This window comes from Xiphophorus couchianus, chromosome 5 (assembly GCF_001444195.1).
Source record: "Xiphophorus couchianus chromosome 5, X_couchianus-1.0, whole genome shotgun sequence".
Taxonomy (NCBI): Eukaryota; Metazoa; Chordata; class Actinopteri; order Cyprinodontiformes; family Poeciliidae; genus Xiphophorus; species Xiphophorus couchianus.
In genome coordinates this window covers 37335257-37350254 of record NC_040232.1, presented here as the reverse complement: position 1 = coordinate 37350254, position 14998 = coordinate 37335257, and the positions used below count along the sequence as shown (strand labels likewise).

General features: G+C 39.1%; 1 protein-coding gene across 2 annotated transcripts in view; it reads left to right on the top strand.

Annotated features, from left to right (window-relative positions):
• fbxw7 (F-box and WD repeat domain containing 7) overlaps positions 1–14998 on the top strand; it is a 111381-nt gene that overhangs the window by 47558 nt on the left and 48825 nt on the right. The gene's annotated exons all lie outside the window — the stretch shown is intronic.

Sequence of the window (14998 nt, the reverse complement as noted above, 5' to 3'; positions counted from 1 at the left end):
AACACAAAACTACCAAAGTATTTTAGTTCTAGTTACAATTCATAATTGTAAAATAAATAGGATGTGAACAGCAGCTTGATTTGTATCAGGATTATGGTGCTGAATGTGGCAGGGCATAGATTTGTCCTTTTGTCCGTTGTTTCTGTTTCCCATTTACGGTTTGCTCTCTGTGGCTCCACCCCCAGCTGATGACGACCATGTAGCAGAAAGGACTGGGCCTATTTTAGTCTACTTTAACATTCCTGCTGAATTCAGTCAGCTTGATGTTCATCTAGATCAGTGCACAGTGATTCATAGAGATGTCACAAGACGCCCGTCTGATGTAAAAACTGGTTATAATGTGTGCCTCTGCATGTGACGTTGAGTGATATGAAACTATATATTAATTCTACCAATTTACATATTTCAGAACATTTGACTGCATATTTGATTAAGTTGGTTCAGTTGCCAGACAGATCTATAGTTAGCGATATATATATATTTTTTCCATTCGATGTTAAGGTCTCAAGTCCTGAATGCGTCAAAGACATCGAAAGTTGCAACTTTACACCTGAGCTGCTGTTTCCATTTTAAGATCCTAGTTTGTTTACTGCTGCTGGAGGACCTCTACATTCCCTCCGCCCCGTGTGCTTTATCAGTGAAATAATGAGAGCAGTCTCACTCATTAGTCAGACTGCTCAACTCTAGAAATTGCTTCGAGGATGAAACTAACTCCCATTCCTAGTTTTATTCTTTCTTCTTCAAGAACAAACATGTGCGCAATCAATATAACTTTTTAAGTTGTCACAAATCTTTGAACACAACTGTGGAAAATATCAGGGTAAAAAATAAAGAACAATTTAATTATAAAGGATCGAGATTAGGTTAAAAGCAGTCATAATAATTTCTGCAAGATGCGTGCATATTTTACGTGTCAGTAGTAGATATGGGGCTGAGATGCTTAGACTTATCATAAATGGCGGGAACGTTGTGACAAAGTAGGAAGTTCAGAACAAAACTGAGGTAATCATAGTTGCCATTAATTTCTCATTATTCAGCAAAAGTCCAGCTGATGATCGAACTACCCTGATGGTTAATAGCCTCGGCACACACGGATCAAAATGGCTTTAAGTCCACACAACAGAGATTCATAGAAAGTAAAAGTTGTTTCTATGTGTTTGTGTCACTGGCTGTGTTTCCATTGATCATATACTTATGCAATTTGACATTTTGAAAATAAATTTGCTTAATAGAAACCTGCCAATTTTAGAAAAAATAATTGTTTGATTAAAAAACCCTTTTTTGATTAAAAAAGTTTTGGTTATCTTGAAATTGGCTTGTTTTTCAACACTGCAATGGAAACACTTATTACATGATCAACAACCAGAAACTGCCGCTGGCGCAAACCACGAAGAAGAAGACAGGAAGTAGTTGGAGGATCATTGCGCAGTGAGTTTTCTCATGACTTATTGCGTGAACAAACTTATTTCATGGAAATGTAGCAATTGCGAAATTGTTTTTCGATATTAGCGGAATGTTGACAAAGCTTTTCGTCCATTTTGTAGTGTAATTGCAGCTAATGAGAGAAAAGCATCGATTCCTCCATGTTTTAGCCGCCATGTTGCCTTTTGGTCCTCCTGACCCGTTTCCATTTCCTTTTGGTCAATCAGTAAGTGACCCGGTTCATCCTCATGTAACTTACCATTGCATATCTGTTCAGTTCTCCTGACAGTTAATCATTTTCATTAAGTATAGAGAGAAATCTCACATGTAATTCGGTTTATTGACACAATTATTTTATTTTTGTGCATTTCCTACTACACCCTCTCTCCATTAGTTGTACTTCTGATCCCAAAGGAGCCAGTTAATCCATATTCAAACGTTCAAACATAACTCACGCTCAGACTTTTCTATTTTAGTCAGCATGTGAATACTGGTAAATGGGCAGAGTTTCACTCTGTGATGACAGAACAGCCATGCAGACTGGGTGTAGTCTCCGACTGGAACCAAACTTAGCTGAATGACCAGGCGTCCAGTCAAAGTAAGAGTAGTTGCTCTGTGCACGTTGTGGGGTAAACTAAGTCATGGCGGTTCATGGAGGTCCTGGCCCTGGTCTCCTCTGTGGCCTCTGCTGTGTATGTGGTAGCTGTCAATAAATAGCTTCACAGGGAACTTCCAATGGCTCCCTCTGGTATAGTTTAACTAAATTAGTCTGAAATCAAATCTTGAGAACAAATGGCTGATACCTAAACACAGTTTTAATCTTCGTCCTTTCGTTTCAGTGCTTCATTAGTTCTGATGCAAAGTATTTACTTCAGCAGTTCTCCTTTTTCTTTTTATATATTTGTTTGTCTTTTGTCATTAAAAAGGCAGGAAAAAAAGCTTTCAGTCATTAAACACAAACTCAGAGTAACAGCTTAAAGCAACGATGGGCTTAGCTTAGACTCCTGCTGTTAATATGGTTTGCTAATCATGTCTTCCACTCTTGGTATTTACACAACAAAACATATCCAGAAGTATTTTGTCAGTTTTACAGTTTGGAGAGTCAACATCAGGGTTTCAGAGCCTTCAAAATGCATCTGAAACATTACACATGACGACCAAACTATAATAATAAACTGCGTTACTGTCATTCAATGCAACAAGCATTAACTTGAGGTTTGTTTTCACAAGCTTGCACTGAAAATGCATCCAACTTACCCTTCTGACTGTCGTCTCTAGTTATTTTTTACACCTGAAACCAGCGCAGTGCACAGTAGCCAGCTTCACAGCCAGACAGGCAGGCGCCAGCGGTGTTGCTTTTTTGAAATAAGTACATTTTAATGCTTCATGTTACTTAACTTTATTTCAAACTCTCATTAGGGTTAGTGTAATTTAATAAATATTGATTATGTAAGTAAAATGCTTTACATAGCTTTAATGTGAAAAAGCCCAAGAAAAATTCATTCTGAAGTTTGTGGCGTCTTTTATTTAGCCACCGCTGTGCGCTACAATCAGTTACACGTAGAGGAAACCCTGGACATCCTACTGACCCATCAAACAAACAGTTTAAAATTCTTTCCATCATCAAATACAAACTTGTGTATTTGTAAAATATCTTAAACTTTTGATTTTATGAACATAGAGCTTCTATATTTATCACATTTGGTTTAGAAATATATTATTTTTCATCTTAAACTTTTATCTTAGCTAAACTATAATCTAAAATCCTGAAGCTTTTTTCAAGTGATCTAATTTGAGTTTAAGTCATCTAAGACTTGGATTTTTTGATTCAAACCAGCTGTTCATTAAAACAGAGGCCCTCTTCTCCAGGTTAAAGAGCTACAGAGAGAATTTACTCTATGTCTGAACTTCCGGAAACAGGAATGTAGCTCCAGCTGTTGAAGGAAATGGCTGCCACAATATAGATCCTTTATGACTGGTGGTGCCACTTTATCACGCCTCTGCTCCCCGAGCTACAGGCCTGTCGGGTAAGGCAATCTGGACGTGCCCTCTGCAGCTATGTCTGCATCTAGAGCCATCAGCAGAATGCATCTGCCATGTGAGCAGGTGTTGTGGGTGTGCTGGAGCTTTCTTTAGCCGCTTCCTCTCAGTGTCCGGTTCCCTTCAAGAGAGAGTTCAGCAGCTCCAGACCTCCACCTGGATCAGATGGATGGTTGATGACCAGGCTTTGGTCAAACTGGCTGACAGGCCAAGGAGGTCACTCAGCCGTCTGATTCAGCTGCGTTGGAGCAGCAGAGTGGAGTTGCTGACCTCTGACCTGGGCATTTCTCTCACACCAACGTGGTTTGATCTAACCCATCCCACTGTTGCTCTGGTGTCATATTTAAGGTCATTCTCCGGCTGGAAACTGAAGCTCCGCCCAGGTTTCAGGTCTTCATAAGCATTTATTCAGCTTCGTCCATCTTTCCCTCATTTCTCCTGTCAGAATGAGGAACGATATTTTGTTTTCTATAGTGGTGCGTTCACACCAAATGCGTTACGTGTGTTCAAAACGCGTCCAATGCTTTCAATGCAGATTCTTAACATTTTGCTCTACACCTAGCATTTAATGCCTCAGGTGCATCCGGTTTACATGTAAAGTCTGTAGGGAGGCATAAGGAGGGCACGTCAGATGTAGCTCCTCCTCAGAGCTGCAGTTTCCAAACGTCTGAACTTCCATCTCGCAGAGCAAATTTCTCTTGCGTCCTATTTGATAAATATACAGCATTTTTATAACAACTGAAAGTAACATAGTTTCTTGATTGTGCTATAAAATAGCACTATGTGCCTGGAAAATATATAATACTGCCCCTTGAAGAAGTTACATATGAATTCCATTTATTTACCATTAATAGTATTTACTGGATAACTTCCAAAATGATGTTATTTTTTTAGACTTAAATACCATAGATTTGTAAATTTTGCACCTCCATTGATCAGAAAAGAAAGTATAAAGCATCAACACGGGCCTTTTAACATGCCCTGATTACTATAGTTAACCTTATAGGTGCATTTCTGAAAGCCTTCAGTCTCGCTGCTGTCTCTGCCTGGTTCAGAGTTTTTAATCTGCAGACGTGGCATGAAGGAGCAGCTGGGTTTACCGTCGCCGCTCTCTGTGGACCCGAGTGTACAGAACCCAAAGCTGGCCTGCGGGCATCCTGCTGCTCCACAAACAACCAGGCCTTTTAACTAGTTCTGTTTAGTTTACACATAGCCAGATGCATAATGATGAGCATGACAGAGTGAAAAGCTAATTAGTCTTTCCAAGTTTTTATTCTTTCTTCCCTGACTTCCGTATGTGATGCAAGGCATTGCAATGCGCTGGAAGGAAGTCTGGATGAAGCTGTGAAGTGTTTAGACCAGATGATGAACTGCTTGATGTGAGAAGTTCATATTAACATGTTTCAAACATGCATAAAGTACATGATGGAGATGTCGGCAGTGATTAGAAATAATAGACGTGGATCATCCTCATCATTACTGAAAGTTTAAGCTGACTTGAAGCTTCAGCATCTTTCCTTTGCAGATAGCCAGCCATGCTTTATGTGCTTTAAAGATTTTATTATTTAGAAGAGGGAAAAAAAATGTTTATAAATAGATTTGGCGCTAAAATGATTTATTTTTTTTTGGCGTTTTGCTTTATCTCGCAAAACGTTAATGGAAACACTTTTTCCATATCACACGAGTCACATGATTTACATGTTATCACTGGCACAAACCATGAAGAACACGACAGGAAGTAGTTGGAGGATCATCGTGCAGCATGTTTTTTAAAGAGCCACTTTTGTATAACGTTATTCCCTCATCAAAAACATACCTGGAGTGTTGCTTTGATTGTTTCATGGATGTTTAAGAAATTCTTTAATCTCCCATGGCAACCATTCAGCCGTGCAAAATGAGTGGTGGGACATAGCTCCGCCTTCAAAGTCGTAGCTCCTCCTTTGAGCAGCAGTTTTCAAGTTTCCGAACTTCGGCCTCACGGTGCAGCCCACCCCACTGCTGCCCCACTCAGCTCCTTCACATTAGCCAGCAGCAATTAGCAAACACTTAGTGAAAATGCACATCTGCTGAACTTGTTATAGGAGCTGGTAAAAATGTTTAGTGGTTAATAGAGGAGCCATGTTGTAATGACTTTCTGAAGGCGGAGTTTCAGAAAGAGCAGCAGTTTCTTAAAGAGACACAGGCCCAATTTGTTGGGCCTTGTTGAATTACAAATCATATCTTTGAAGTCATATTTGACGGAGCATTTCTATAACAGCTGAAGATAACATAGTTGTGTGAATGTGCTATAAAATGGCACTGTGTGCCTGGAAAATACATAATTCTGCCATTTTAAAGATTTAGTTCTTAGCTGACGGTCTGTGGAGCAGCAGCAGCGCTGCAGGATGGCGGATTCTTTTGCCCTTGGGCTGCAAATAACCCAGAGCAGAGGCATCTACCATTGGCTATTCTGAGAAGCTGCTCCATTCCAGGGAGGCGCACGGATCCGGTCGACTGGAGGCCCAGACCCGGGTTCGCCCGAGCAGTTGTGTTTAATCTGCAGGTTACCAGCAGGAACGCAGGCTGCTGTAGAGGATCAGCCGAGGCGATTAGATCCTCCTGGTTTATTTTCCTTCTCGTGTCCTGATTATTCTGATTCCAGCATCAAGCAGCCCATAATGGCTGAGCTGACACTTTTTGGTTGAACTGAAGTCTGGTTAAAATATGATTTGAGTGAGAGCTGATGGTGTACAGTACCGCCATAGTGTTATACGGTTCTTTACATGCAGTGAATACTGGATGTCGTCGTTGCCTCAGCTGCTGCAGGCAGCCTGGAGGCTCTTACGTATCCCATGGAGGGAGGAAGAGGCAGCTTCCATCGGTCACAGACCTTAAATATGGTTTTACCTTCAGTTTAAACGTACACTAACATTTGTTTAATTTGAAGCTAAATAATCTTGACTGAGGTAGTGGTGCGCCTATCCACGTTTTTCACTTCCGGTACCAATATCGATATCTGAAGTGAGGAATCAGCCAATACCGATCCAATTCAGAAAAACAGCTCTGGATTGACTTAAAACTTTTTAAAAAACGTTTTAACACAGAGATAAATGTATTGAATTACAAATGTATTTGCTAACTCTATACCTGAACAGCATTCTTAAATACACCAATAGCTTCATAGGCTTGGCCAAACATCTAAAAACAACTTTAATTTGTCCAGTCAGTTCAATTAGGAGTAGAAGAGCCAATGGAAAATGATCCGACACTGACAAAAACAATAGGTTGATTATGTTGGTCAAACATGTAAAAAATAAACTGCAACAAAACTTTTTCTTTCGAATGGTTGAAGTGTAAAAGGAACCATTTGATCAGACTTTGTCAACAATAGTTTGCAAAAGCTGCTTTGACCAATGTGTTAGAAATATGATTTCATTCAACATTATTATTTAAATGGCAAAATTTACCATTTAAATAATGGTAAGTTTATTTACAAAAAAAAAAGAATTTTGGAAAAAAAAAATACTTTAGAAAATAAAATTTTTTCGTAAAATTCCTCATAATATGGATTAAAATAATTAAGAAAGGTGCTGGAGATGAGGGTAAAATATTCTGGGATAATCTGTGACTTGTTTTCAGCTGTCGGCCACGTTCTCTCCGTCCGACCTGATTCTTTATCAGCCTGGATGGTGCAAGTGGTAATTTAGGCCCCGACGTCCATGTTTTGAAGGTTCTCATCGTCATAATGACCTTGGCAGTGGAGTAATAAGCCTCCATGTCTGACGGCGGCAGCGATCAGACCAAAAATATCCATCTGTCAGAAACGAGGAGCCACGCCGGTACAGGTAGCACTGATGAAATACTATACGGTCCAACAACTGAAGGCTTATCACGTCCCAACTGCAACAGAGAAAGGCTTGGAGAACGTTTCACCATGGTTACCGAGGTAAACCGTATTAATAACACTCAGATTTCACTGATGTTTAAAAAAAACCACAAACATTTACAGCTGAAATCTTTAACTCGTGCTCTCCCTGGACTGTTTTTAGTTTAGTTGTCGTCTTCTTTTCATTTTTATTCACCCTAGTTTTCACACTATTCTGTGAGGACATTCCTGACAATCAATTCAAAGTTAAATCATGCTTCCTCGTCCCTATTTATTATTAAATTAACGCTTCCTGTATGCGCCTCGGCCAGCAGGTGGTGTGGCTCCTTTTAGCTCGCCCTCTGTTGGCTCAAACAGGACAAATGCTTCCTGGCTGGCAGAGGATTAGCTCTCTTTTTTTTCTTTTCTTTTTTTTTTTGCCGCTGCCAAATGTTTTATATTACTTTTGAAATTTGGCTCCTGATGTCTTTTTTCCATATATTTTTTGGGGGGGGATAAAATGTCTGCAGGAAATCCCTCTCCACCACATTAGAACATTGGATTTTAAAACTTGACGGTTTCATGCATATTTCAAGTACAACTAACATTTAGTAATACATGACACTTTTCCTGAACAAAAGTTGAAACAAACGAAGAATATGTGTAGGGCTGAAAAACGTATCACAATATAGGGTTTCATTCTATTCTGTGAAGTATGAAACCATTATTGATATCAGTCAATATCAATAATTATTAATGTGCTTTTTGTTTTACATATCTGAAATCCTGCCAAACTTGTGGTGTGACCGTAACCTTTTTATTCACAGTTTTCACTTGTGTATTTTTAGGCAGTCAGGAGGCACAGTGGCAAACTACAGCACTGAAAGAAGGTCTAATCGGAAGTTAATAATTTAATCGATTGGAACTAATTTTAATTGAACTAGCCATTAATCAACAATTAGTTGTAAGTCGATTAATAGGCTGCATTCCCAATTGGAAATAAAAGCCCTGGGCCTTTTTTTAATGGCTGGGATTCAACATGGCGCCTAGAACTGCAGACACTAACTGGCATTTTAGCTAAAGCAGCATCAGCTTAGATACTTAAAAAAATAATAATTTCCTACTTATAAAGAACCAGCAGTGTTGCACAGTGGGCACAGAGTTGTTGGGGATGGTGAGGGGAGGCAGTGTGTCCTGGGCAGGTTTAGCTCCAGGTGGTTCTGACCGCAGCGGACCATCTGTCCCAACTGCAGCAGAAAGGGAAGCCGTCTGGTCCGGGGTTCCTGCAGAGATGCAGGAATTCTGGAGCCATTCTAGCAGACATTGTTGCCGTAACAACACATGGCTGAGTCATTCTGGACGTCTTCTCCAGGAGGCAGAGGAGCAGCCGTGATTTGCTCAAATGATAAAAACAGTCAATGAAACATGACTCATGGTGTGACTCGTTCAGATGAGTCAGACCAAGAATGGGAGCTGGAGTTGCTTCCGAACAGAAGTTTACAAAAAGTCTTAATGCATTTATATCAGGCTCATTTTAAACTACAGCGTTTAAGTGATTATAAACAAAGGTTAACAAAGTCTGCATAAAAACTGGTAGATAAGAGACAAGTAACCTGAAGGTAGCTTGGTTACTTGACTGTGCTATAAAATGGCACTAAAACACATAAAACTGGTCCTTAAAAAACTCCCAAAAGAGATTTCTGATAATCTGTAATTCAGCTTTTAAAAAGTCCATTGAATCACAGTTAGTAAAAAAAAAAAAAGAAAGACTTTTTAATAACTGAAATCTTTCTCACTTTTTTCTATGTCTCCTTTCTTCCGCTTGGACGGGAACATGAAGGTAAGAAAAAGATTTAGTTTTCCTGTAAATGCTCATGCTGCTGTTTCCTTTCTCTTTTCTAATCCTTTAGTCTGAACCACATTTGTTACAAACACATTTTGTTCTCGGGTGCAAAAGCTCAGAATATTTCGGTGACCAATAGGGGGCAGCATGACCTAAAAACTGATCACTTTCAGAGCCTTTGTGTGCCAACCAACCAGGATCTGTACGTTCAGCCTCAGCTTTTTGTGCACCACTTTGTCTGATGTGTGAATTTAGTTGGCTGCGGCTCCGTCGTCCGTCCCTCCCTCCTGCTGTTCTTGTTGTTTGTGCCGATTTTAAAATAACACCGTTTCCTCTTCTGCCCCTGTAAAAAAACAAACAAAAAAAAAACATCCATCCTCGTCTCTACTAAAGCTAATATGTAAAAGCAGTCCTAGTGTCTGCGGACACATCTGGCTAAGAGCTTCAGTAAACCTTCACATTGTCATGGCCGTGATTGTAGCACTCAGTGCCGTATTAGTGGACCAGATCCACCCCTCAGTCTCCCACATTAACGCAGTGGTAAGTATGCAACAAAAACAAAAAAAACCCAAAACACATCCTTTTGTACAAGGTCAATGCTAAGAGGCCAGTCGCTTTTGTTAAATACTGAAGCAACAACTTAGCTTAAAAGCAGAATAATAAGCAGATGACTAAAAATCAAATGTACATTAAAATAAGTTGTTAAAAGCAAAGTTTTCCTTAAAGATTCAGCTGTTTAATGTGAATACAAAGCCCTGTTTTCCTCAGGAGGACGTTTCTCTTACATACAACGGCTTTTAGAGGAAGTTTGACGTCTTTATTTCTAAATAATATTTCTAGCAAAATATTCTTTGACAAATAAAGCTAATATGTCTCTGCTGAGTTGTGGTTAATGTGCAGCTCCAGCAGGCTATAGTCAAAGACACGGCTCAGCTTTAGTGTTAATTTGCTTATTTGACTGCTTCAGTCAAATAAGCAGGATAAATATTATTATCATTATTGTTTCAATGTATTTATATATTTAGAAGTAACTTTAAAAGAAAATACAACTATAGTCCATAACTATAATTATAAAAGAAACGTATTATTTTACCACATGTACTTTCAAAATGTTTGTATAAGATACATTGATGCCTCCCAGACCCAAAATGTTGTTGTATTTATCTTAGAAATTCATCTTCAGAGCATGAAGATTTATCAAAATTATGTAATTTTTTTCCAATAAAATTACATTTTCCACCCCCAATAAATGATAATTTCTTACATCTTGACTCCACTGTTGTTTTTTTGCAACAGTTCCTCTTTTCATGCGTCTTTTTTACACCGTATTATGTATATTTATTGGGAAAATCCTAGAAAAGATTAATTGACTTCAGCAAACGACCCAGAACAAAGACATAGTAATAAAGCTTGATATATTGTGTATCAAATACTGCAGCACACTGCTCAGAACTAATTTTTCGGCTTCATCCGAAAACTTAACGATGCAGTATACTCATGGCATCACTTTAAAAACAAAACTGTTTTGGATTAGAGTTTATAGTAGGATATTAGAATATGTAGTTCCTGCATCCTCCTAGGAACTACATCAGACCAAGGTTATTAAAGTTAACTAAAACTAACAAAAACTGAAATTGAGAAAACCTTTTTGTTAACTGAAACAAATAAAAAGACTATTTAATGAGGAAAATCTATAAATATCTGGACCTATGTCATGCGTTTGTAAAACTACAACATACTGAAATTATAGATATAATATTCTTCATTATTAGCCTTTGTAACTGAACCTAAATATTAACCAAAGCATGGAAAAACTAAAAGTAGTGCTAACATAAAAACTAAACTAAAACTAAATATTTACTAATGATAACAAACTAGCAAAGACACTAAAAACGAATTAAAACTAACTAAATTGGACAAACAAAAAGCCACAACGAAATAAAACTGAACTATCAAGAAAAACCCAAAACTGTCATAACCCTGCATCAGACTGAGAGTCTGTCACACAGCTGGGGATGATTTCGATGCTGATCAGCCATCAGAGTGACGAGCTAAAACATTAAAGTCCCGTTTCCAGGTGGTTCATCATCCAGGACGTTGATGTGGCGTCAGCTGATGCATGTCTGTATACTTTTCACTGTGGAGGACGGACCAGCCTCTGTGACAGCTCTGATCCGCTGAGCGTTCCCGCTGCCGGGCCCATGATGGATCAACATCATGTCCACCTAGAGGAGGAGTAGAACACCGTGAAAGATTTTCATATGGGTGGTTGTTTTATACGTCCAACCGCCTGAATGAGACTCTCAGAGTCGGAATACACTTTATCTCAACATGGAGGGGAAATCATTTTTCTTGCTGGGGGAAAATAACCGCAGTGTGTGTATGTGTAGGAGCCGTACTTCAAACCCTCTAGTGTTCTCTAGAGTGTTATCACCACTCTATATTCCTCAGCCGTTGAGCAGAAACGTGGCGTTAAGCACAAGACGGTGTTCAATTATTTTCCATCTCTCTTTAAGTACTTTTTTTCTACCTTTCTCTTCATTTGTCTTTGGTTCTTAAAAGAGGAATATGCTTCTAAATATGGGAAATAATGATAAGAAATTAGCTTTCTGTACATACATTTTCATCTGTGCCATTAAAACATTCCGTAAAGAGTCATAAAACCTTCATCTGTTATAACATACTTCTAACCAAAACAGCTGCATAGACATTTTTGTTAAGTTATGAAAACCCAATATGACTAACCAGAGCGATCACTTCTATAGATGCAAATTATGATTGAGTTGATCTATAGTTGACCGAGCTTATCGATCAACCGATTAATTGATAAGCAGCCATTTTCTCTTGTATCAAGATCGCTGACCGTCTTTCCATAACATAAAGGGCTACATTTTGTCAGTTGTATTAAATACTGACTGAATAAATAAAAAGCTGTGGTTTTCTTACATTATTAAGCGTAGACGTATTTTACGAAATATAACAAAACAGGAATCTCTTAGGTTGCCGAATACAAAAATAAAAGATGAAAATAATTAAATATGTGAAACACTAACTTCCCTGTGAACAGAGTGATATTCATACAGAAGTATCTGTGGTGGCTCTAGGAGTAATGTTCAAACGTGGCTCCATGAAGTGCTTTAACTCAGAATTGAACCTCAAAATCAACTGGACTTATGGGCATCATGTTTTTCCCCCCCATCATGTTGCAGTTTTTCTGAGTTGTCCCCTCCACTTTTCTGTCATTACATCCTTGTCTTCGTAGCATATCAGTCAGTTTTGGTGGAGAAGTTGATGCTGCTCCGCCTTGCAGCTCAGCTAAGTGAGCGTTAAGGTGAAACTTCAGGAGCTTGTCAGGTGTTTATAATCGTAAACAAAACCACGTCAAATACATTTTGCATCCCACAATGGACTCTGTTTGGACCGTTTCTCTTTCTTGTTCTGGGATAGCTCCACCATTTTTGTTTCTGTATCAACCGATTTCACTTTATGATGAGCAGTGACTCTGCTGGCTGGTGGCCAAACTGCAACACTAACAGAAATGTCTAAGCGGACGTTATTAGTTGGAACTAAATTTAATCAAATAAACCAGTAGTCGACAATTAATCATAAGTCAATTTATTGTTTGCATCCCTAGCTGCTTCTATAGAATTTGTACACATCTACAGTGTATTATTATTTTGGGTTTGACGCCTATATTTGTCAGAAACACCTGATAATTATCCAGCAAGCTTAGAATGCTTTCACTGGTCTGCTGTTCAGAGAAACACTTGGTCTGGGAGAAGACCAAGCTGATTGGTTTTCTAGTTGGGTTTTTGAATTTGGTAGCTATCCTGCAGACTGCTGCTTAACAGACATGCCACTGATAGTTAAACTGTATCTTTAGAATGACTAAATTATTTCCTTGACAGGGTAATAATACTGTTAGGGCAGTCAGTATTTAATGGTTTTTACAACAATTCAATTTAGTTTGTTTATGTTGCACCAATTCACTTGTCTCACTTCACAAAAAGTGTTTCAGTTCAATCACACATACATGGATCCTAGTTATCCAACAGTAAAGTATGATCAATTGATTATTCAAAGTAGAATAAGAAGTTTTAATCTAAGTAAATCCAGCAGGTTGCAAATCATAGACTTTCAATAACTATTCTCTCCTTGATAGTAAAAAGACACATTTCTGGGATTTATATAAAACCGGTTTATTTGCACACACACACACGCCAACACACGAACCCAAACCATCTGGATCGTGTGGGTTCTTATTTAGTTATGCTAGCTTGATAGATGACAGAGGAGGGGAATCCATGGCTACATTAGATTTCCCAGCCTTGTTTCAGGACCAGAACACAACATTCAGAGTCAGGCTCGTTATCCCATTAAGCCCGTCTTTCTCACTGGAGGACATGTGTCCTATCTGGACAGTCAGTCTAGTGTGGATCAGTAGAGTAGTTGTCTTCCTGGAGAAACAGGTGAAGTGTCATCTTTGACTTTTAAAAAAAAACAACTTAAACTTTCTCATGTGCACAGGCTATCCAGACTCATCGTACATTCATAACCTGAAAGGACTTTGCACATTAGCTGTATGTACAGACATTTAGTTTTCAAATTCTTTTGGCCTCAATGGAACAAATCTATTCTTAGTTACAAAAACAGAATTTGGTTCACTTTCAAGATGTTTGCTATTCTCATTGTTAAATAAACAAAAAAAAAAGCAGATTTGGGTGCAGCAAAGTCAGCATTTCAGTAAAAGTCTGTGGACAGACTTGGTTCGACTCAATATAAAAGCTTGGTTATAAAACAAAAACATAATTTGTGCTGTACTTAGCATTTTCTGTTGTAATAAAATTATATCTGTAGTAATTTTACCCTGTTTTAAAAATAAATCTCCATCTGCATCAACCACCTATGCTAAACGGGCCAAAGTTGTATCCAAGTGCCACAAATGGGCCAACGCGCTGCACTTTGGACACCCCTGCTCTAGTCAAAGGTACTGTGTGTAGTAAAGTTGCTTGAGGACACCAGAAGCCACATGTCTTCACCACCCCAATCTGGTCAGGATTTCACCCACACACACACAGAGACGTGCACCTCCTCCAAACATCAGCATGGTACTCTGGATAGAGCAGAAAGTGCTGATGTGGTCCAACTGGCCTCTTTAATTTGTGATGAGCGGGGCCAGTTCAGGACCGCCAGGGCCTGATGGCCAGATTGTACTGCTGTTCCACGCCCCCCTCCAACCTCTCAGCCTCCTACAAGCCAGCTGTAGAAGCACCTGCTAAGTCAGCAGCAGTTACAGACTTCATCTTCCCGTCCTCACTCCTGAAAAGAGACACATTTGGAAGCTCAGACCTGAACTCTGTGTAAAGGCTCAGTAGGTGTCAGCTTCACTTTTGCTTGGTCTCACTCTAATAATGGTTAACCAATGACCAGCTGCTAAAAATAGTAGCGTCACCATCTTAACTGAAAGCTGAAACGTAAAGCTAATCTCACATTTTTCTCGATTTCCACAGATTGAACCATCGCATTTCTGTTGCGAGCCAGCAGCTTGTTTGTACGACACTCATGATATGACCAGAGTCTCAGAGACCGGCATTTTGTGAAGCCAGGTCTCAGAGTGAAACTTTTCTGTAACAGCCCTCACGGAGATGTGAAGTATTCCGCAGGTGTGAATGCACACATGTGTAGAACTCGGCTGCAAAGTTATTCTTTACATGAACAGGCAGACAATAAACAAAGACAAAGGAGGATTGGATTTTTCTTAACCTGCTACTTAACCAGTTCAGTTTAACACAATTCCTGATGAGAAATATATGTGTTACAAAAGCACTTCGTTCATGGGAGACGGAGTC